Here is a 24,647-nt window from a genome sequence, read left to right as displayed (position 1 = left end):
TGTATTTCCCAGCATGGGAGGTAGTATTGATAAGGATAAGGACTTAAAGAAGACCATGGTGTGAATGTATTAGGATGCGTGTTTTATGAATTGTGAAATAATCTTCTTTCTCTATTTCTCCTTCCCTATACAAAAATGAATTCAAAGTCGAGAGAGGAAAGAAGAAACATGATTTGTTCCATCACAGATTGATCAGCTGCTTGGGTGTAGTTGTTTTGCGTGGTAGGCTCAGAGCTGGCTGTATTCTTAGCTTTTTGTGTGTGTACTGGTATATTGTAAATGTTACCAAGTGCCTCAGACTCAGAAGGAGTTGGTAATTTTCCATTTCTTCTTAAAATAACTGGAAAATCGGTATTAACACAGATTCTTTTGATATCAGAGTATAGCCAGGCTAAAGGATGTGCTGAGCAAATGAAACCAGAGTAATTTTCCAAGCAAGTTTTGTTTGATTTGGTTCCTCCTTTTTTGGCCTTTTGTGAGGAATAATTCTATATAACACTCAACTTGAGTTGGTTAGATTTGAGAAGTGAAATTTAATCATATAGGTTGAAAACAGATGCAGACACACTAAGGAGCTTCCTGGGGGCCAGTCCCTCCTAGTTTCTGGGTCAGCCTGGGCTTGCTCGACCTGTTACTGGGGGCAAGCGTGGAGCTCTTTTGTCTTTTACCCCCAAGAACAGTGTGGCTCCGTGTGAGGTTGCTGACTGCCTGGCTGGTTACTGACTCCCCCTGGGGAAAGGCCTGGGCAGAGTGCACACCTTCTCCTTCCCGCCGTCGTCCCAAGCCAGTAGCAGAACTGCCCTGTCGTACGTAGAACACTTGGCGTGCATTCCATGGCAAATGGAGTGTCAGCAGCATTAGGCCTAGCAGTGCCAATCTCTTTCATAATTTTATTTCAACTTATTACTTTAGTGCAGTATTTATTTAATAAGACACTGTCTTCCCCTTTGCCTTTAATAGTTCAAATAGTAATGTGTGCCATGATCCGGCTACTACGTTTTTATTAGTTTAATAATTTTCTCTGTGTTCCTACATGTGAATTAATGAAGATGGGGGCAAGTGAATTTGTAGAACTTGTCCTTTTGAGCGTCAGAGAAGAGATGGTAAATAACGATTATACATATTGGAGATGTAACTGTTTGCAATGATGTTGAAAACATCCTCCTATAACAGTTTGTACTTCATTCTCCATTTGGGGCTCAGAGTAGATTATTGGTTTATCCTATTATTTTTGTTCATCTCTGAGTATACCTTTAAGCTAAATGCTGCAGAAATGAGAAATGAAATATGAATTTCTTCCCTTTTATTCAGACATCAAAGTAGCTCTTTAGTTCATACCAGATCAGTAATAATATTGGTCTGCCTTAAACCAGGCGTAACCCTGCTTATCTTAGATTGAAACAATATTCCTATTCAGAGGTGAATAAATTTTAACTTTTACTTGTTTAATTTTTAATATTTGTCTTCCCATTTCATGGTGTGAAGTTCTTACTGACCCTTTCCTTTTCCATCTAAGCAATGCTAATATTTCTGCTATTTTAGAATAAATTTCTTTGTTCTTTGAGCTTGGAAATTTAATGGTAAAATTTCAGAAACTCTGTGGCATTGGTACGCTTAAAAAGGAAAGTTTGTTATATCATCCTCTCTATTTTGAATGTGCAGTATGCCCATTAGAGAAAAATCAGAAAATACAGAAAAGTTAAAAGAAAGAAAAAGTTCCTATAGCTTGCCTTATTCAGAGAACTGTGAAAATTTATGTGCAGTTTCTTCTAGTATTTTAAAAAGCTGGATTTGTTTAGAATAAAACCACTACCACCAAAACAACCAAACCCCCTCTCCCTCTGCTTGTAACATATACATGTAGGGTAGAAACCCAGGAGTGGAATTAATGACTTAAAAGTTGCAGAGGCAATCTACAGAATTGCTATTTGAGGAGGTACATGATACTACTGTTTGAATTAACAAAAGCTACTTATTGGATGTCTAAATTGAGCAGCATTTGGTAGCTTATTTTGGATTCTTTTTAATTACTTTTTTCTCTCAAGTGACTAGACCCTTTAAAATATTTTAATCAGTAGGTGAAAGAAAATCTGCTATTATTTAAGGCTCTTTGCAGTTGGGCTTGCTCTCTTTCTGGTAATAACCATATTAGTGTTTTACTGATATACTTGTGGTTTTCCAGGTTTTTGATTGTGACCTATAGTAAGAAAATACATTTTATCATCTGAATCCAAATTTATATTTTATATTCATAAACACACATGAAACAATATTTACCCTTATGCATTTTATATTTATTATGTTCTGAACTTTTCTATTCTACTTCATTTTTTTTAAGATTTTTTTTTTTTTATTTATGTATTTGACAGAGAGGGACCACAAGCAGGGGGAGTGGGAGAGGGAGAAGCAGGCTTCCTGATGAGCAGGGATCCCCGATATGGGGCCTGATCCCAGGACCCTGGGATGATGACCTGAGCCGAAGGCAGACGCCCAATGACTGAGCCACCCAGGCGCCCCTCTACTTCATTTTTTTAAAAGTATGATTCATGATCCTCTAAATTGATATCATATCCTCCCAAAGGATCTAACGTGGAGTTTGAAAAACATTGTATTATACTGTATAACAGATATGAATTCAGTGAAGCAGATGATTTTTTTTTTCTTTCTGACTGCCTTGACTCTTTCTGTGTGTGGTAGGAATCCTGGTAGTATCTGAGACATAAGGATGTTAAGGATTTTGCCCAAGGGCAAGCTGTTAGTGGCCAAACTGGGACATGAGCCAGCTCTGGGTGACTCCCAGGTCCAGGGTCTTAGCACCATGCTTTATGGTCCAGCAATCTGGAGCCTTTACACCTTATAGCACAGAAGCCGTTCCAGCTTGTGTCGTGTAACCAAAGGAGGACCACGTGACGTCTGTAGGAAAACTCGGCCAAGCTGGTTAAGTACAGGTTTACTGAAAAGCTGTTTATCTTGGACTGTGAACTCCACCCAAGAACTGTGGCACAACAAGCAGAAGTAAATCAGGGCATAGCACGACTCTTCATTCTGAAGTTTGCTCCTTGAAAAACTGGGCAGATCTGATCAAGAATGGTGGAGAGTTAGAATCAGAAAGCAAGGTTTTGGTCGATGGAGGAAGATCTTCAGAGCAGCCTGAAGGAACTATCCACTGAAAATGCAAGGCTGATCACTTCTCTTGGTCCTTTACAACTGCAGTGGCTTCCCTTTGCCCTTTGCCTTTAACTGTCCAGCAGGTGCTGAGCGAAGTGTACCTAGGGGAGGTGGTGTGTGCACAGTGCCTGGTCTCGTTTCTGAAATGTCTTTGTGTCCAGAAATGGAGTGCTCTCCCTGGCCATAGCCTTCATTCTGGCTTTCTTGTTGAATAGTGCTCACCAAAATAATTCTGCTGGCATAGGAGTAAGGCCAGTGAGCACTTTTTAGAGGAGGCTGGCAGTAACTTACAACAAAACCCTGAGTGCTTTAACATCTCAGAAGGATGATGTGGATGACCAGCTGGGAATGGCATAGGGAAAGGGTCATTTTACCTAGAGATTTTCAGAAGGGTCTGAGGTTACTGAAAACTTCCTCTGAATGAAATGTACCCTTCCATTGGATACAGTAACCATGGAAAGGTTAGATTTTAATGAACTCTCTTAGACGTTATAATTATGGAAGAAAATACCCTTCACCAAGTAAAGCCATCGCTAAAATCAACGCTAATCACTGTTAACATTTTTCTCTTCTTAAAGGGCAGTTCATGATATCATGCAAACAAGCAAGATTTCCTGTTTAAACATAGTCCCATTGATTAACTGAAATTGAAAGATACAGAGTAGAAATATGTTGTTGATCTTGGATTTCTGGGAATGTTGAGAAAAATATTGCCTTAAAAATCAAACTTCATCAAACCTGGCAGATTGCAGTAGGAAAAAAATTGAATAAATACGGATGTTTCCCCTTCTTTTCTCTGACACAGGGAATCTATCAGAGGCTCCACTTAAACTTCCATCAAATGTTTGGAAGAAAATGCTCTCCGTAGGGTTGCTGTTAATTGAACCCAGTGAGGCTTGGCATGCCTGGGGTACCTCTGAATCTCAGCCCCTCCACTTAACTGGCCTTGGGAGCTGGGGCAAGTGCATAATGGGTCCTTGACATCTTGTGACCACCTGCCTAGCATGCCTAGAGTGCTGTAGGCATTGGTTGGCTTGGCCGCTTGTCCTCTCACTGAGTCATGAGAAGGAACTGGGACTAGTCATGAGAAGGAGCCATAACTCTTAGCATATTTTATTGAACACTGTTCAAATAACAAACCAGGAAATGTGAGTGACCCTTTAAAGGCCCTGGTAAAATCTGGCTTTATTTTTCTTTTACAGTCATGCTGACTCAAAATAGCAGACTCTAGGTACGTTATAGCCCAGTGTTTTTCCTCTCATATTTACCCCGTGTCTCAATGTCTCAGGTTTTGCAGAAGAGTAACGATTGTTGTGTGCCCTGGTGTGTGTATAATTGCACTCACATGTGTTCAAGTTATAAAGTTGACTTCACCATTCACCAGGTAGTTACGGAGAGATAATTCACACATTCTCGTCCTCTCTGTCAGTGTCTGTTTCTCTTGGTGCACCCTAGATCAGAGCCTGATGTGGTATAGTGCTTGAGCACTCAAATGGAACAAAAAAAGAATTAGGACTGAGCTTCTATTGTGCTAGGCTAATTGCCTTGTTATTGATTCAGCTTTAGAAATGAAATGGATTGTTTAAACATTTTTGTTTTTCTGATTGTTTTAATTCAGGTTTTATTAAACTGGGCAGCAGATCTTTGATGCCCCGATTCTGAGGCACATTTATTTGGATCTTCCAGTGTAGCTTTTCTGAATGCAAATCTTGTCCATCTGGCTGCCTATTATCCATCCCTCTGAAGCTCAGCAGACTTGATTAAATTCAGAACAGCTCTGCCTTGGTAGTTGCATCTCAAATTTTATTATTAGTTATGCATCACATTTCCTTGTGTTTGAGGTGACCCTCTGAAGGCACAGTATTCCTTTTCTCTTTTCCTCAGAATTGGAATGTTTGAAAGGCAGGTTATAGTTATAGATCGAGGTAGGAAGTAAATTCTTTTTCTTCTTAAAATATAAGTGATACATTAGATCTGAAAGTGAGTAAAATACTGATAGGTGATTTTTTTTTCATTTGCAAACGTGATGAATTTGACTGCCAGGAATCCTAGAAGTGCCGTAGAGTGACATATAGGGACTGAAAAAATAATCTTCAGATTCTGTGGGATATAAGTGGCTGTAAAAAGGGGTTGAATTGTTCTGCTTTCTCTGTCATCTGTTTTATATATATATATATATACATATATATGTATATATATATATATGCCATCTGAATCGAGCAGTGAGCCAGTTTTTTACTCTCCCTCTCTGAAAATTCTCCTGGGGGAAGCACTTTAGATTTCACATTTTAGTGTAGCTGTCTGACCAGGTTTTCTGAAATGTTGGCTCCACTGTATTTGTCCTGAACTGTGTATTCTGTTTTTCCATTTTTGAAGTGATACTCGTTTATAATCTTATTTACTTATATACTTGGCTTATCTAATTTCTTTATTACTTTCAGATAATCTCTGATTATATAGACATGGTTTTAGTTTTAAGAGTTTTCTCCATTTGCTTTGGATGTTACTCGTAATTAGAATCTCTGGTTGTGACTACTACCCTGCTCAGTCTGGTGTGTAATCAGTCTTCTCTTTCTCATCTCTTGGTGTCCAGGAGCTCTTTCTTGGTGGTTTTGTCCGCAGGTCTCCATTGCATATACTCCCTAACCATTCCTTCTTGCTGGACAGACAGAACTCAGCCCAGGGAGGCTGTGCCCCTTAGTGCCTTTAGTTTCTTCTGACAGATGATGTACCTTGCTAGAAATAAGTAGTAATTGGATCATAAAACAGATCTGTACTCATCTTTATATTGGATCCTGCACATTTCTTTTACTGTAGTCCAAATACAAGCTTTATTTTTTAACTCTCTTCTAGGGAAATCATAAGTGCAAAAATAGAGTTGGATTCTCTCTAAAAATTTTTCACCTGTTATTTTTACTGTTTTACTTTTTTGTTCCTCTCCCCCCCCTTTTTGGTGGGGGCAGATAGAAAATAGGACATGACACATATATGTGTGTGTATGTGTGTGTGTGTGTGTGTTCTTTGTTTAAAAGACAACTGGAAGCTGTACCTTCTCTGCAAGGTAAAAGAAGTGTTTTGTGTTTTCCTATAGGGTAGTTTCTGTATGCTTGCCCTTGACTTCTGTAGAGGAAGTGGGCTTTTTGGGGGATGTCAGTGTGCTGAAGGACCCCAGCCAGCACATCTCAGAGTTGTTGATCCTGGTGGCTGTGTACCTATAACTGGTTACTTTGATGAAATTGCACTCTTTTCTCTCTGTTGAGGTTGAAAAGAATAACTTTCTCCTGCTGTTCCAACTCATAAGGAGTCTATAAAAGATTTTGAATTGTGGATGTTAATTATGGAAGAGAAATTTTAATTAGATTACTCATTCATTCCTCCCTCATTCAGCAAATTTGTGGAATGCTTACTCTTTATTGGCGCTCGCATCAGTGATTGTGATTGCACAGTGAACAGGACAGAAGGCCCCTTCCCTCAGAGATTCCATTGTAGTGAGCAAGGAGGGATGAAGGCAGATGACAAGCAAAGGACTATAATCTTCCTTATCTTCCCTGTCTCTTGTCTCAGCGGTCTAGAATGCAGGAGACATGTAGGGAGTGGGGCCAAAGGCCATGCTAAAGTCTGTGTGTTGAAATTTTTTAAACCAGCGCTCCCTAAGCCTGGCTGCATGTCTTTTCACAAGGGGTTTCCACTCTCAGGGAATCAGTGCCCTGGGTGAGAGGGGGTGCCACTGCCCTAGGATCTCTCCCTAGTGGACCCCTCATGCTCTTTCTTTGCATTCAGTCCTAAACAAACAAAATAGCTTTCTTTCTCAGCCCTTAGTCAATTAAAAGCAGAAAATGGAGAGGCAGGAGTGCTGATCCACACACAGGGAGGGAGGAGACAGAAAAGTCAAACGTGAGAAGCAGAAACTCCTTCAAACGCCTCATGACCTCAAGGCCGAGCCACATGTTTAGCACACACAGGCGTCCATCATATTTTGTAAAGAAATTTTATTCTGTTAAAATAAAATTTTGACTTAGAAGAGGGTAAAATTAGATGGAATTTGTTCAGATGGGATTCCTCAGTTGACTCTAGAGGGATGCAAACACATTGTGAGGGAGAGCTGAGAGAAGTCTCCTAGAGCTAGAGCTCTTAGAATCTTCTCCAAAGGTGTGAAGGAATGATGTGGATGGCGTCTTCTGAGGCATTATGACACTGAGCAGGGCAGGTCCCCATTGTCTAGGGTTTATAGGAAGGCCTGTGGTAGAAGATTCAATGTTTTGTTGGAGTGACTCCCAGTCTAATAGAGGGGCTGGGAGAATGGTGCTGTGCCCTTTCTGGCTCCTACCCAGCTCAACCCATCGTGACCTTATGACTTGCCTGGAGCCTGAGTTTGGGCAGGGAGTTACTATACCCATTACTTAATCAGACATGTACTGGGTGAGCACCTACTTGGGGCTCACATTGTATTGCAAATTGTGGTGGGGGTTATTTCACACCAGGTATAATAAGTGTAGTTAATTATCTCCCAGTTACTGGCTGATTAAAAGAAAGAATCACTTTCTCGCTGAGGTAAATACATTGGTACAGCGTAACACAACATCTGACAGCCTGGAAATGAAGACACAAAAGCTCTAAAGACTTCTGCCCCCCCGTAGCTTTTGGTCCACTGTTGCATGCTTGTGGAGCAATAGGGGACATTAATATAGAATCTTTGAATGTCAGAGGTGGCTTCATGGGTCCGAGGTAGCATTTTGTTACGGAAAAGAATGACTTTTGTCTTTGGTCAGATCTCCCTACTCTCCCAGGCCTAGAATCTGCCCACTACTTATAGCTGTGTGAGCTTGGGGAATTTTCTTTAACTTCTCTACACCTCATTAAAAAAAATTATGGTAAGGATAATTTTAGCAACCTTCAAGGTTATGGTGGGGAATTGGATTTCCAATAGGTGAAATGCCTTGGTACAGTGCCTGGAACATAGCATACACTGAGTATTAAGCTGTTATTATAAATATGATTTGAGCAAATTGAAGAGAAAAAGGAGAATACCTGTAGCAGAAGCTCAGAGGAGATAATCAGCATGAAATGTTTGTGGAACATATTTATTTTATCTGCTCCATTACATAAAGTTTTCTGAAGTTTCATGAATATGACATCGAAGTAATATGACGTGGTACAGTATTGTAAGACTCCTTACTCAGTTATTTCCTCATTTTAGCAGGTGAGGTTCAGTTGTTTTATTCATTATTTAATCATTTATTGAGCATACATGATAGAGAAGGCTCTGTGCTAAGCACTGTATGGTGTATTAAGGTGAACAGGATATGGTATTTGTTATCAGAGGAGCTTGTGTGTGGAGGTTGGGCTCCGACATCCAGGTGTCATAAACTGCAGTGGGGAGCAGGATAGGGCTGACTGTGGACTGAGCCGGACTGAAACACTGACTCGGGACAGGGACACCTCCCAGAGCCCTCTGGTGGCTTGGCTGATGGCCTCCTAGTTACGGAAACAGGGGAAAAGATCTGAAGGATGACACTTTTTACACCCTGTGCTTGAGGTTTGGTTGATGGTTGACAGTCAAGATGCACTTTCTTTTGGACCATCCCCCAGCATCTTGGAGATCCTTTGGGGGTGCCTTGGAGCAGTTAATGAAAATTTGATCCAAAGATCTCTTACTGCCCTCTTTCTTGTGTTGTATATTCTTTGTGGCAAGTATGGGCTTTCAATGGTTTTGTGTTTGAAAGTAGAAAAAATGTCTGATTTATTACTTGGATATCTCAACATTAGTAACTTTATTTGCCCCTAATGTTATTCAGTGTAGCCTACTCCTAAAATGCATAAGTAAATTTTGTTGTGGACTGAATTTTCTTACGCTTTTATGTGTTTATCCCCAGCACACCCCACTCCCCTGCACACTCTCACCTTACACGCAATGTAAGCTGCTTCCCAGTGTCCCCCCAGACTTAAGGTATTTGCTTGAATGGTGGCCAGACTCTGAGGAATAGAGACCTGGAGTTTGATTCTAACTTTAAAAATTAAGTCTTCACAGGTTGGCCATAAGCTTGCAAAAGTAGATTGGATAGGAATTTTTATGATGGTTTATTAGTATTACCATAAAGTAAAACTGCTGTTTTTACTAAAATAACAATCTCACACTTTTATATCCAAAGAAACAGTGTTTTTCCAAGTGGTCATGTCAGGTGGAGCTTTTTTGTAGGCCTCTTTTGGAACAGCATTTGTGCTGCTGTGCCAGCCACAGAAGGATCTCGGTCTCGTGACTGGAGAGTTTTCTTCTCTGCCCCTCTCCCATAGTTTTACTGCTTAAGATCTCCTTTAGCTTCTCTTCATCCCTACCCTTGCTCCCTTGCTGTTGTTTTGCCATTTCAGTCTGAGAGGCTCCTCAAGAAGGGGCTTTGTAAAAATGCCCCAAAACCATGAGATGCTGAAACTGGGAATCAAGGTGAGCCTCATTTTGAACCTAACAGGAAGGAGATTAGCTTTCAGAAATAACTTTTAGCTTTCAGAAAGGGTAAGGTCCCTTTCTGCCATAACTTTTATATTGCATGCTGCATTTGGCATCCTCCTATCAGCTGCTCGCTATGGCGCTTCTCAGGGTGTGTAGGTGGGGGTTCTTTTGGAATAGAGGGGCGGTGATAGATTGAAAAGTCGCCCCCCAGCCCAGGTCGGAAGCACCAGCCATTCCCCCTGCATCAGCAGCGTGCAGGTCAGGAGCCGCCTGTGTCCCAGATGCCATTGTGTGCTTTTGTCAGGAGTGGCCCTTTTTACCACCAGGTGTTGTTCACAACTGTGCCATGGGGAAGGCCAAAGAAGAGAAGAAGTGGTATTTTTGGCATTCCTTAGGATTGTTTTGTGTATCAGCAATATTATACCTTGATTAGGGGCATTTGAGGAAATGGATACAAAAAAGCTACCTCTGTTGGTAGGTAGGGTGTGGGGATTTCTGTACCTTGAATGCACAGTTTGTTTTTCAGCAGATAGAGATTCCTGATCTTCATGGCTTCTGAGTGACTTCTTTCACTAGAGGAATTCAGGCTAGGGTTTCGCATTATGGAATCTTACAGAAGGAAGAACCAATGATTTTTCAGTGATAGTATTTTTTTTTTTTAAAGATTTTATTTATTTGACAGAGAGAGACACAGCGAGAGAGGGAACACAAGCAGGGGGAGTGGGAGAGGGAGAAGCAGGCTTCCCGCGGAGCAGGGAGCCCGATATGGGGCTCGATCCCAGGACCCTGGGATCACGACCTGAGCCGAAGGCAGACGCTTAACGACTGAGCCACCCAGGAGCCCCTCGGTGACAGTATTCTAAAGAAACATGAGCTAGTGGAGGGTAATGAATAATGAAACCCTGGCATCACCCAGTTTAGGAAGGAAGCAGAATCAAGGAAACTAAGAGATTACAATTTGAAACAAGTGACATCATTTACAAGATCTTGGGAAGTATGTCAAACAGAACTTTTAAAAAGATTTATTAAAATAGTTAGAAAAACAGATTAAATTTGGCAGTACATCCTTGGAGAGAAAAGAAAAGGCAAAAAAAAAAAACCCTCCTTCAGGGCTTTATGCATATAAGCAAATGATAAACATTTTCACAGCTTAAAATTTCTACCATCATTTGCTCTAAAATAAGCAGTTGTATGCCTGATTTGGGAAGTAAATTCATGCTATTGACCTCTTCTGCAATCATTGACAAAGAGACTAGCTCATGGAAGGTCAAGAGTTACACACTGGCCATCACTGAAGGCTTTAGAGTAACTAGTAGGCAGAGAAGTTTCAGGAAACTGCTGCCTAGCCTGGTTGTGCCTCCATTATGCTGGATGGTAACAGGTTATCTTGTTTAGACTGGAGGAAATGGTGTTGGAAAATGGGAAAAATGAGCAATTAAAGGTATTTAGCGTGGCTCTTAGTGTTTGGGGTTTAACTGGGTTAATAGACTATTGTTTTCCCACAGGTAGGATAAACCCAGCAGCACATCCACCCCTGTGGGTCTTCCCTGCTCCCTCCCTCCTCTGTGCCTAATCTCTGTGCGGGGCCCTGTTACCAAATGCATTGGGTCCCTCTGTAATATCTTCAAGTCCATCCACTTCTCTTAACCACCTTCCTTCCTACCTGAATTGTGGCCACAGCCTCCTTCCTAATATCCTGTCCTCTGGTCTTGCTTCCTTTGTTTCATTTTTACCCCGCTGTGCAGCCATGGTGATTTTTCTTGAGTGTGTATTTGATCATGTCACATCACTCCTTCAGTAGCTTCCTGGTGCCCTTGCAGTAAAATCCTAACTCTCACCACTTCCTCGTTATACATATTTTAAGTGTGTCTTAAAGGCTCGGTATGTGCTTTAAAAAAAAAGACCCACAAAACTTTGTGTCTTTGATACACTAGTTCTTCTGCATTTAGTTACCCTTACTCTTATCCCATTTAGGCTAACTAACCTGTTGTTGGAAGCCTCAGCTCTCTCCTTGCTTCTCCCAGAGCACTGGCCCCTAGCAAAACACTTACTACTGCTGGCTGATTTGTCTGCTTCACTCCATCCCTAGCCTTTACACTCTAGTGGGCCACAGGGCCGTTCACCAATGTATTTCTTGCACACAATGCCTACATCAAATTGATTCTCAATGAACAATTGTTGATTGTTGAGTTAAGTAATGATAAGGGAGTTAAATGTCTCTTTCCTGGCTTTCTGGGTGTCATTTTGGACATTTTTAGGTTGTTTGCAGTAGCAGATTTCATCAGTATTGCCCATATGTAAAAGACTAGTTATTTGCCTGGTATTAAAATATCAGTGATCCAAGTGGTGTTTTTCCGGTTTCAGTGATAGTGCTAATTCATGCCTCTCAGGAGAGGCTCGTTGCTAGGAGATTCTTTCTCTTTGAATTAATCTACATTTGAGTTAATGGTTGGTCCTTGCAGATTTTTATTTTTCTTTTCTTTCCTTTAGTTGTTGAGAAGAGCTACTTTACTTGATCATTTTATGTTATTTACATTATTCATTTAATTATTGTTGAGCATTTGGACTTTGTACACATGGTCTTTATCCTAAGATGGTACTGATTCCGCAGGGCCCCCACATGGGCCCATGAATCCCACCGGCTTTAACCTGCATTGCCTCTGATCACAAAGAAGCTGTAAGAGTTACCATCATCTGTATTTTATTGAGACTCGGAGAAGTAGCATGGCTAAGTGGCTAAGCAGAAACCAGAATTTAGTCTTTTAGCTTTCAGTTGCACATTTTTTTAGTATCTTGTTTGTCTGCTGGACTTTAAACACTGCAGTATATGCTTAATAATTTGATGCCAGGACAAACTAAGCATTGTTCAATTAATTTATCTGATGCATGATTTTTCTGTTCTCCTTTTTTTGAATTGAAACTTGTCCCCTTACCTTCAGATTTTTTTCCAATGGATATCTTTCTAAACACAGATACCAGCAGCCAGATTTGTATTTTTGAACCCTGTAAGTGGCTGGTCCCTCTTTGTTCACAGGAAAAGTGCAGCTTCTTGTTCTGGCATTCATGGTCTTCTGCAGTTTGGCCTGAATCCACCATTCTTGCTTTTCTTTCCTTTGGCTTTTCTTTCCGAACTCTAGGCTTGCCATGTGTGTCTCCTGGCTACCCCCTGGAAAGTTTTTTTCTCTCCACCTTGTGCCGTGGCCCATCCTCTTCCTCCTGGCTGATACGCACCCCGTCTGAGCAGCCGTCTCCAAATAACAATCTGTCCGGTCCACTGGAATCTCATCTGTCCTAGGAAGTCACCTCTCTTCTACCAGGAGCACTTCCCATCAGTGTCACTCATGGGATCCTTTCTGCATTCTGAATGGCTTAAGGATTTGTGGAAATAAGTGTGTGTGCCTATGTCAGAGGATAGAAGCTCCTTGATAGAGGGTACTCTTCTGGAATAGCTTTGTATTAATACATGTGTCTGGTTCAGTACCTTGGTGGCATATAAAAGATACCTGAATTCATTTACTGACCATACAGCCAGTACACATTTGGGGGATCATGCATTCAAACCAGCAGTTATGGAGGTAGAAGAAAATTGCTAGAACACAGGCATGTAACAAGATTGGTTAGAGTGGAGAAGGACAAGTAAGCAAGCCTAGATGAGTCAGGAGGTCTTCCAGGGACCACAAGCCTTGGCCAGATTTGAGGTGGGAGCAGGAATGGGCAGACGGGCTGACCTAGAGAGGGTTGTTCCTGGCAGAAGGGATGCTCTGGTCAAGCCCATGAAAAACAAAGGATATGAGGTGTGTGTGTGGGGAGAAAACAAAGGTTAAGGGCATAAGGCAAAGAGCAGTGGGAAACCAGGCCAGCCAGTCATATGGGGCTGGCCACGTGCACAAAGGAGTGATGACTGAACATGTAAGCCAGTGAGAGCTTATTCCTATTTTCTAAGTGGATGATTATATGCAAATAACAACAGTACTGTGGGTATAACAAAATATTCTTGGATGTGGTAACTTGTACCTTACACTTCCACCAGATCTAATGTGGAAGTGAGCATGGAGTAGCACTGTCCTTATTGCTCTTACTACCCGCGCCCCCCCCATGACTTTCGTAACCTTTTGTATGTTCTTCCTTGCCTGACCTCTAGTGGACGTAGTAGTAATCAGCAGAATGCTCAAAGGAGAGTAATGTTGGGATGAAGCAAGTATCCTGGAAAAGCCACTGCCTCAATTTTAGTTTCAAAGTGGAAGAGATTAGTTTGTAATATGAACTGTGACCAGACAGAGTGATAATCTTTAAACTTTCTAACACTTGGATTGATAATTCTGTGGGCAGGAACACTGTCTGATGTTTAGTGCTATATCCCCACCTCAGCATGTAGCAAGAGGTCTGACACAGGGTAGGTGTGATGCCAAATAAGGATGTATATGCATGTGAGTAATTGTATGTGTTTGAGTGTGTGTGTGTGTGTGTGTGTGTGTGTGTGTGTATATGAGCGCACGTAGAATATTCATATATAGATATATTTATTTTAGCTTTTTTTATAAAATGTTATAATTTTCTGTATAAGATCTTACAATCTTTTGTTAAATTTAATCATAGTTTTTTGTAACAGTAAATTGAGCCTTTTTAACATTATCATTATCACGTTTGTTGTTTATTGCTCTAGGCCACAGTGTTTCTCAGTGAATGCCCTATTGGCATTGTGCAGCATAGCTCCTCATTGTGTGGGACTGTGGTAACAGACGAGTAGCAACTGCTTATCATTGTGACAGCCAAAATTGTCCCCATACATATCTAAACACCCTAGGGTAAGGGAGATGGTGCTGCTCCTTTAGTTGAGCACTATTACTAAGGTAAATGAATGAAAATAATTTCTGTATCTTAATTTGTATTTAATGCCAGTAGATTTGTAAAGCCCCTTGTATTCAAGTAGAGGGTTATATGCAGATAACAACAGTTATGTTTCTTTCCAATCCAGTAAATTCTCTTTATGTTGTTTTTTTCTTGTCCCATCCCATATAATGTTGAATTGAAGGTAGCTGGATCACAGCCTCATTCCTGACCTAAGGAGAATGCACCTGATGTTTCACCGTTAAGCATGAGGATTGCTGTAGGTTTTGGACAGATAGCTTTTATTAAGATATCTTTTATCAGATTAAAGGGATTTGCTAAGAGTCTTTTTTATCCTGAATGGTTATGGAGTGCAGAACCACTATTAGTTGGGCTTTTTCATCCTATACATTGTTAATTCTTTCCCTGCGCTTCATTCTAAGTGATTTCCTCAGGTGTGTTTTTCAGGGCACCAATTCTGTGTTCAGATGAGTCTAATCTGCCATTTAACCCATCTCTTCAGTTTCAGATTTCAGTGACTGTGTTTTAAATTTCTGGAATATACATGTGTTTACATGTATATGTATATATGAACATATATATGGGCATGCGCTTTTTTCCAAAATGCTCTTTTTTCCCTTATGTTTTTATTTCTTTATGTGTTTAGTTAGCATATACAATTCTGCACATATTTATTTTATGGTCTCTATCCAATTGTTCTCTTATCCCAAGTTTTTGCTAGCCTAATCTTGCTGTTTGTTGTGTCTTCTGACTCTTGCTTATAATGGATTGTTTCCTCCCATTTTGGATGATGAACCTGTCTTTAGAGGACATAATCTGGTGGAGCTCTGGGAGGCAGGCTTCTTCAGAGCAGCTTGCAGCTTACAATTAATTCTGTCAGGTACCCAGGGATATCACTGACATGTGACCAATTTGGTATAAATGTGTCTTGGGATTTCCTGAACTACATGTGTAGTGGAGAGCTCCAAAACCACATTAGAAATACAGACACATCAATGGTTACCAGTTACTGAGGGGATTGGGGCCTTTTCCTCTCTTGGCCCAGCCTCCTTTTTCATCTAGGTTCATGACCCCCCCCTTTTTTTTAAATTTCCAGTTTAGTTTTTGTTGAGATCATAGCCCATATATGTAAAAGCATCAGTTCCAACTTCTGTCCGCTCTGCGGGCATGTATCCTGCCCTTTAGGACATTAAAATAAGGTGACTTCCAAACCAAAACACTTCCAAGTAAGAGGAGGTGAGATTAGTAATTAGGCCAGGATGATAATCGGTGAGACCTAAGACCCAGCGCACAGGGCGGGGTAGCCCATCCCTGCTGGAAGACCTCAGTTCTCTCTGCTCAGGGTCTCCAGGTCGTGTCCCTTACTTTCTTGACACACTCTCTTGTAGGCATTTAAAAAGATGTCTTATATTTTATCTCACATTCCTCAGTGCTTGTAGTGTGAGAGCTTTTAGTTTATCTGGTCTGCCATATTGGCGGAATAATCTGTCTTTAGTCTTAACATTAGGATCTTTCTCTGTCTCCTTTGGTTCATCTTCAGATAGAGTAACGGTGGAGAGAGACTGGAGAGGGGGGCTAGGGAGGGAGGGAAGGAGTGGGGGAAAGAGGAAAAGAGTGAGTGGGAGAGAGACTGACAGGGGAAAGAGGTAGAGAGGTGGATAGATTGGTTGATGGAGAGAAAGAGAGCACACGAATGAGAGTCAGACGTGTGTGTGCAGAGAGTTGCACACAGAGACACGTGCAGGCAGGCACAGACTTGGACCTGGAGACCCAGCACACTGGGTGTGTGGACCCAGAGAGAGATATGTGCTCACAAAGCCACACAGGTGGACCACCCTTGGGGATGCAGGCAGCTGAAAGTAGAGAGTGAAAACAGAAAATAACCCAATCTAAGTGTGTTAGAATAATTTTAAGAATAAACTCAGAATCAGTGGGAGTAGAAAAGATGGCTTTAGAATTAACTGGAATTTTGGTACCGGCAGTTTCCTGCCACAGCAACAGTGGTTATTGTAAGTGGGGATGTAGGGTGTTGGGATCGGGCTTGCCTGGTGGCAAATGATAGAACAAACCAGTGGGGGGGTCAGGCTCTTGATTTTGGTCTCATTGGCACTAATAAACGGAGATAATCATTGATGTTTAGGCAGTGGGACAGTAGTAATTAAAAAAAAAGTAAACCAATCTGATTTTGAACTGACTTTATTTGTTGATTTCATCATTGCCTTAAAGGTCATAGCCAGATTTAGAAATGTGTCTTCCTAAAGTTGAAATTAAAAGTTTGAGATCTTGATCATGTCAAATATTTAAAGACAGGAAACGGTGATCAACTGAGGCTGGCATTGCAGAGAAAAGAGGTAGAAGTTGGGAAGTTTCTGTTTTGTGCAGATTGTCTTTTGTGTCTCCTCTTCTGTCTGTATTAGACCCAGTACATTTTAGGCCTTGAAGCACTTTTCTGTCTTCCTGTTTCTACTAGCTTTCTAGACCATCAGTGATAGATAATGACTCCTGCTTATCCTGGGCATTATTTTATTACATGAATCCAAACTGGTGCTGGTTTAAAAAGCCAAGATGAGCAATTGTGGATTTCTTATACTGTGACATCGGTGGAAAGAACAGAAGAAAATTAGGTTACCTGGCATAGGAGAATACTGCTGAATTAAACTGGTTGGCAAGCACGCTGTTTGACTTTTTTCAGTTTTGAATAAAGGGATCCCTTCATAACCTGTACTCAACTGAAATGGACTCAAAGCAGTGTGACTGAATATCTCTGTTATCACCTGAAAGTGTGGCAGTAGACTCTTAGAATGTCCATTCTGTTATAATATTTTAATTTGACTATATGTCTTAATAAATGTCATCATGATAAAGAAACAGTTAGTAGTTCAAAACTCTGGTTCCCAAGATTTGAAGTCAACTCTAGGGATTCCATAACATTTCTTAAAACTGCCTTTTCTCTCTAAAGAATCACTCCCTCAGAGGCTAGTTCATCTTGTCATTATGGATCATCTTGTCCTTTTTAGTAAGAGGTAGGAGAATCTGTATTAGGAGTGTGAAACACTGAAGTTTTTTTTTTCTTGTGACATTAAGAATTTATTTAGGTCATAATATTTTCACATTGTTTTTAATCATTTGCAGTGTTCTGAGTAACACATTTAAACATTTTTTTAAAGACATGAGATAATGGTGTGTTTTTTTGTTTTTTAAGTACAACCACAACTATAAAGTAGAGGAACTTAAGAAGACAAAGACCAAATCTGCTCATACACAAGGTGGGGCAATCTAATACACAACACAACATGAATCTTTCCAAACAAGTTTGCTAAGAAACAGCTCCCATGTTTAGTGTTAAAAATAAAGCAATCTTCTCATTTAGAAAAATCAAGACATCATTTGACTAATAAAGCCTATTCTTCCCCCAGTTTTACACTTGCTTGTCTTCATTTAGAAACTGTAAATTCAGGAGAAAAGAACAGTTTTGTTATGGTATAAAAATCTTAGGAGCAACAAATTACAAATATTCAATTTTTTAACAAACAAAAATGTTTGCCTTCCCAAAATGTAAACATCCAGTAAATACAACAAACATAATATTCCAGCTATAGAAACACCAGTAATTCACTTATGAAAGAGGTGTATTTGGTGGTAACATTTTTGTTTAATATAAAAGCACTTTACCAAAAGAGTCTGACCATTATTATCTAAAGTCTTCGCCCTCACCCAGTTTCCTTAATTGAGCAGAAACTCATCAATTTCTATAGAATTTTGGCTATAGGACCAGGCCAAGGAAAGGTCTGAAATATCTAAGAGTCATTTGTCTGGAGAAAAGTGTTTTCTTGAGACTTGGAGGCAGTTAGTTATTCATCACTTTGCGCTTAAAAGCATTCCTCAGTGAACTTCCTTACAGCCTTTAGAATAAAGCACAGGATCTGGGCTCCTGGAAGGGGTTGCTTCCAGCTGGAACACCTACCAGCAAGGCATCCTTGCAGGCATTCTGCATGCAGTACTGTTGAAGCTCTGCAGCTGCCTGAGAGACCTTGATCCTCTCCACGCCGGCTTCCAGCTTAAGCTGCTCCACCAGGCACTGCAGGGCGTTCACGCTGGCCCCGGAAGACATGGCTGCAGCACTGGGCTCCGAAGGCGGGGGAGCCGGGCGAAACACTGAAGTTTTAAACCTCAGTCTCCAGCCAGGACTCCCTAGAGAACAGATACTGTATAATGATGGTTTAGCATCATTTTTAGCGTCTTTTAACGTACATATTTGGAGAGTTTTGTGTCTTTAGCACTGAGCTAGATGCTATGGAGTAATGTTTTTTTAATACCCTAAAATTTTAATGGCCATTCTTTATGGGGTACCTATTGTGTGACGGGTATCATGCTTATTGCTTTATATGAATAACTTCTAATCTTCATGGCAATCATCTAAATTGGGAGTTATTTGCTCACTTTGTAGATGAGGAAAGTGAAACCCAGAATAGTATGGCAACTTGCCCAAGGCCATAGAGTTAGCAGAGATATATTCAAATCTAGATCTTTTACATTATAAAAGGTGTTTTTTCTACTCCACCATTTGAGCCTCTCTTTGGGGAATGAATGATTCCTAGAACTCCAGGATAGTTGCCTTTCAGCTTTCTTAATGTGTGTTATAGAATTTATAGTGTTCTTTTTTTTAAATTTTATTTGTTTGTCAGAGAGAGAGAGCACAAGCAGGGGAAGCAGCAGGCAGAGGGAGAAGCAGGCTTCCCGCGGAGCAAGGAGCCTGATGTGGGGCTCGATTCCAAGACCCTGGGATCATGACCTAAGCCGAAGGCAGACGCTTAACCGACTGAACCACCCAGGTGTCCCGAATTTATAGTGTTCTTGATGGGTTTTTTTATTTTTGTTTTTTCCACTGGTACTTCACACCTTAAAATTAGAAGGATGCTCTGTTAGAGCAGGAACTTGATCTATTTTATTCCCTTCTGTATCTTATATCCTAAATATGTGGAACTCAACAATACCTGAGTTCTACTTATAAGATGCTTATTGATTGATTGTTGAGTTAATGAGTGAAAACCATGGCAGATTGGGCTGACCTTGATAAATAACCCACAGCATTCATACTCATGGTATCTAATTAAATGCTAATGTACCCTGTTACAGTGTAATTATTAAGGCAAATAAATATGTGATAGAAGTAACATGTGATTCATTTTTAAGTCATCCAGATACAAGTTTTGTCTCACTATTAATTTATGCCAGCCCTTTGAAAATCAAGAGTGCATTATCATGTCCAGGAGATAGTTCATGTAGGTAATGGGAAAGGTAAAGACACAGACATGGTTACCACCCCAAAGTAGTCTTCTGTTATCAACAGGACCAAACACACATAGTATAGACTCGGTGCGTGTTTGTTCACTTAATTGAATTGAATGGCCTTGCCAGGGGGGGGAAAAAGGCAGTATAAATTTTTGACTCTTAGAGGCCAGTGCTTTGTTTAAGCTCTTGCATTTTAAGCACACTATTCTCTATCTTGCAGGATTTGGTTAGATATTCTCTTCATTACTTAGTAGCTGGTCCTATATTCTGATGGGTTCATGTACTTCATCTTGTTTCGCTGACTAAATTGTAAATTCTTGTAGGATAAACTGCATCTCATCCTTCTCTGTGCCCCTTCCAGAGATTGCCAAGTGCTGACCTTCCTTGCTGCAGAGCTATTGGCCCCTATGTGGTGTCACTAGCCAGCTCATCTCTGTGGGTCTTTTCTTGGGGATGGAAATATTGCAGTGGGGTTTTATTCTGTCAGTAAGGATGGTGTTGTATTCACTAAAATTATACTTAATGACACCCAGCCAAGTAAATATTTAAATTTTGTAAGTTATTACTTTTTCTGGATAAGTTGGCACATTAGGTACTTCAAGAGCTTGATGGGGCTGTGTGTGCTCTGGGAAGGCAGGTGGGTCTGAGGGCAGAGCTAGGGCTGTGTGTGAGTTTCCAACAGGGGGCTAGGGGAGGGTGAGGAGTATTTGACATGATGGCGAATTAGTGGAGGATTATGTGAACAATTAGTGTTTAAATTATGACTTTAAAATAGGTAGTATACTGTCAGAACTGACTTCACAATGGTTAGCATTCTTTAGCAGTGAAGTTTATTTCATCTATAATCTCTGATTTTAAGCTTATTATTTCATGACTTTCTTCCTTTTAATTCTTGCCATTCAGAAACATCACTGAGAGGCACCTGGGTGGCTCATTAAGTAAAGCTTCTGACTCTTGATTTTGGCTCAGGTCGTGATCTCAGCATTGTGAGATGGAGCCCCTTGTGGGTCTCCGTGCTCAACAGGGAGTCTGCTTGAGATTCTTTCTCTCCCTCCCCTTGTTCGAGAGCTCTTTCTCTCTTTCTCAAAATAAATAAATAAATCTTTAAAAAGCAAGCAAGAAAGAAATCGCTGAGCCGAACTGAAATCACTATACTCTGCCAAATGTGTTCCAACTCATTGTTCACATTTGGGGTATCATTTTTCCTGACTTTCTGCAGTGTGGGGATTTTTTTCTTTGTGGCTAAAGTAGCAATTTTGTCATGCTTGACTTTTCAGAGTGTAAGTTTGAATGATATGGCAGGTTTATTTTACTTGGCTTGTGAGAACGCTGCCTTTTCCCATTTTTTGTTCCCTGAAAAATTGGTGTTCCCTTGCCAAAACACATACTGCAATTGCCATATTTCACTTCAAGATCTGGGGCTGCTCTTTAAACTTGTATGTAGGAAACACCTGGCAGTTCCTTGTACCTTTGTATTCTGCCATTGTGCGTATGTAAATCAGTGCTAAGTAAACTGGGTGCTGTGGTTGGCCCACCTTCACATGAATAGTTCAGAGAAATCTGGTCTTCAGAGTTGTGCTATGCAAAGTTAGCCCATTGACCTACACCTGGCAAAAGTTTTATTACTTTCCACGCTATGGTTATGGAATATGGATGGATCTGGGTTAAGATTGGAGAAGATACAAACCAGCATGTTGTTAAATGCTTTTTTCTGAGGAATGTCCTGGCAGCTCATGAAAGTGTTGAGCTCTCATGTGTTAACATCTGGTCATGCTTGCAGATAAAAATTAGTTGATGATTTCTGTTTTCCTCAGCAGTGCTACATGTACTCTTGAGTCCAGAAGCAGAGATATTCTCGATTTTTCTTTGTGTAGAAATTTCCTGGTTATCTCCTTCAGGATCTAGATCCAAAAATTTAAATTCCAGGGAGAACTTAGGGAAGATTGTGTGAATGCAGCTTTAGGGGCTTCTGGATTTTCCTGTGTGCTGGCTTTTGCCTCCTTCCACTTTCAGACTCCAGTCCTTCTAGGGCAGTCAGGATCTGAGGCAAGGTCTGGGCCTAGTAGGGGTAATAGGAAAAACTCTGGACTCTAAATTGCAGCTGGAGACCAGAGTTCTGGTTCAAGTTATGTTATCACACAGCTTAGACCCTTAACCTCTGTCAGCCTCACTTGCCTTATCTGCTAGTATGCTCATCTTGAAGACTCTTCTGAACTCTTCATGACTTGTTCTGTGTCACTGAACTGGGTGGACATGATAACTGGCCTGTCACTCATGCAGGAAACCACCTCTGCCATAAGTGAGTGTTATATTCAGACTCAGAATTATGACTTGACCATAAAGGAAACATAGGATAATCTCTTCCTGTGTCATACTTGGTAGGGACAGTGTGAAACATGACTCCTTCTCCTGGGTTCTGCACTGAAGAGCAAGCCATTATCCTCCCCTGTGGCCCTGTTCTGGTTAGACCAGGAAGTGTGCGGTGTGGGGTGGCTGCCGGCAGGACAGAGGCACCTCCACTGCGGGTCCCTCGTCCCTCACAGCGCATTGTTTCCATCATGAGTTCCTCCAGCCCATGGCCAGTGCTGGTGGGGAGACTCAGCTTGGTGGCTTTGTGCAAGTCTCCCCTGACTCGTGGGAAGGGGATGAGACAGCCACAGCCAAGAGAGCCCAGGGCATCTCCTGGGAACACCTGCGTGTGCTGGAGAAATAATGCCCAGCCACCTAGAGGATAACGAAGGCTTAATCATTTTTCACAAGTTTTAAAACATTAGTGTTTGAAATTACAAAACTTAATCAGATGAAAATATGCTCAATGCAGGAAATGTAGAAAACATGGAAAAGAAAAAAAATGTCTCCCTTGCATTATTCAAAGGTAACCAAATATTAGTGTGTATTCTCTTAATGTGTATACTATGCCTGTGCTTATCCCCCCCCAAACTTTCTTCACCTAATGACATACAGTACCACTGTTTCCATGTGAATAAAATATTCTTCACACTTTTTTTAAATTATGAAATACTCTTTTTATTGAAGTATAGTGGACATATGATGTTACATTAGTTTCAGGTGTACAGTGTAGTGATTCGACAAGTCGACATTCTGCTATGCTCCCCATGAGTATAGTTCACATAATGTTTTATGGTGGCAAAGCATTCTACCATCTAGGCACACTGTTATCTACTATAACAAATGCCCTATTATTGGCAGCCCTCTCTCAGAATCTGTGAACGTCTCCATTCTTAGCCATTTCTAGGGTTTGTGACCATCATGGCATAGAATCCTTATCTCTAGGGACTGGCCTCCAGGACATTCTTAAATTTAAAAGCAGCAGGATCTCAGTCCCCAAAGAAATGGCAGTCTTGTGTTATTTCGGCTCCACTGTTGGCTTGAAACAGAAAAACTACATTTCTTGCTTGTGGTGTTTGACATTTTAATAATAAAGTCAGTCTTCAAGAAAACTGGTCTGCATAGGGTGGCCTGCCTATGTATTTTTCAAATGTCTGGATTAAAATCTGTTACTAGACAGTCTTCCCCCCCCCCACAATGAAACCCCCCAAAACTGGTCTGGTAAATGAGTTCAAAATAGATATTAAGGGAACAAACCAAGAAATTGCAGTGCTGACACTGTCCCAGGCTAGGGGATTGAGTTTTTGTTGTTGCTCTACCACCAGCGTGGGACACTGCAGGCACCTTGTTTTTCAGTTGATACTTCTATGGGGACCGTAAGTTAAGATTTTGGAAGTTAACAGCATCCATCATGGTTGGGGTTACATATATGCCCTCAGTTTTCATATGCTGGAGTTCTCAAAAAAATAATTGAGTGGCACATTTGTTGTTTGACCTTTTTATTTTATTAATTTTTTAAAGATTTTATTTGAGAGGCAGAGAGAGAGAGAGCAAGTGAGAGCACAAGAGCAGGGAGAGGGAGAAGCAGACTCCCCGCTGAGCAGGGAGCCCGATCCGGGACTCCATCCCAGGACCCTGGGATCATGACCTGAGCCAAAGACAGACGCTTAACCGACTGAGCCACCCAGGCAACCCTGACCTTTTTATAACAAAATCCTACTTGAGCAGAAAACCCCCTAATAAAGACTATTTTCACCAGAATTCTGGCCAAATTTTATCTAGTTCAAATTGAAGCAAGTCTGAAAAATTGTCTTTTTTGGCCATCTTTCTCCTTCCATAGCCTTTAGCTATGAAACTGCTACACTGTATATATAATTTTAATAGTTGTCACAGAAGAAGGACCAGATAATTGAAATAGCACTTAAGATTCAGTAATGCATTTGTTAAATCAGGCAGCCAGTGTGAGGTCAGGAACTATATAGTAAGCCATTGGCTGATGTAGGGAAGATTGCCTCACTTCACAGGTTTGCTGAGGTGAGTCTATGTGGATAAGGGGTTAGGTGTTGCTTCCCCTGTGTATATGACCATCCTTTTTTTCTTTTATTTTTGACTTGATTAGCTATAAAAGCTAAGGATAAATACCATCTGTTTTTATTGGTCTTGAGTAGGTTTCTTTGCAAATTTATTGAAATAATTGAACTCAAAATAGTTTTCATTCTGATGCTGGAAGCTGATTTGAAAACCATTCTGACTTTCTAGTAATTTTGGTTTTCTCTCTTCCCTCCCCTAACTTAAATCTTTTGTTTTGCTTAACTATTTTTTCCCTTTAGAATAATTTTTTTTTTAATTGGAAAAACTCTTCTATGATGAGGTTCTAAATTGTTTATACTTTACTGACAAGCCTCTAGCTCTTGGAGATTGTTCTGAGGCAGGGATTACAAAACCAAATGCCCGTAGGGGTGGGAAGGTCTGAGAGTGAGGAGCACTCTCACTGGTGAGTGTCAGGGAGGTGAGAGGGTTGACTGCTGGGGACTGGAATCTTAGG

At 40.8% G+C, this 24,647-nt stretch overlaps 1 protein-coding gene and 1 pseudogene across 1 annotated transcript in view; one reads left to right on the top strand and one right to left on the bottom strand.

The window, feature by feature from the left end:
• Positions 1-24,647, top strand: part of CCNY (cyclin Y) — a 232,542-nt gene that overhangs the window by 125,295 nt on the left and 82,600 nt on the right. The window lies entirely within an intron of this gene.
• Positions 18,358-18,572, bottom strand: LOC114222398 (guanine nucleotide-binding protein G(I)/G(S)/G(O) subunit gamma-10 pseudogene; annotated as a pseudogene).

The sequence above is a fragment of the Eumetopias jubatus genome, unplaced genomic scaffold, assembly GCF_037043125.1.
Source record: "Eumetopias jubatus isolate StellerSeaLion01/CBP00866 unplaced genomic scaffold, mEumJub1_p1.0 scaffold_8, whole genome shotgun sequence".
NCBI lineage: Eukaryota > Metazoa > Chordata > Mammalia > Carnivora > Otariidae > Eumetopias > Eumetopias jubatus.
The sequence above is the reverse complement of the archived record's forward strand: the minus strand, read 5'-3'. Positions and strand labels throughout refer to the sequence as shown.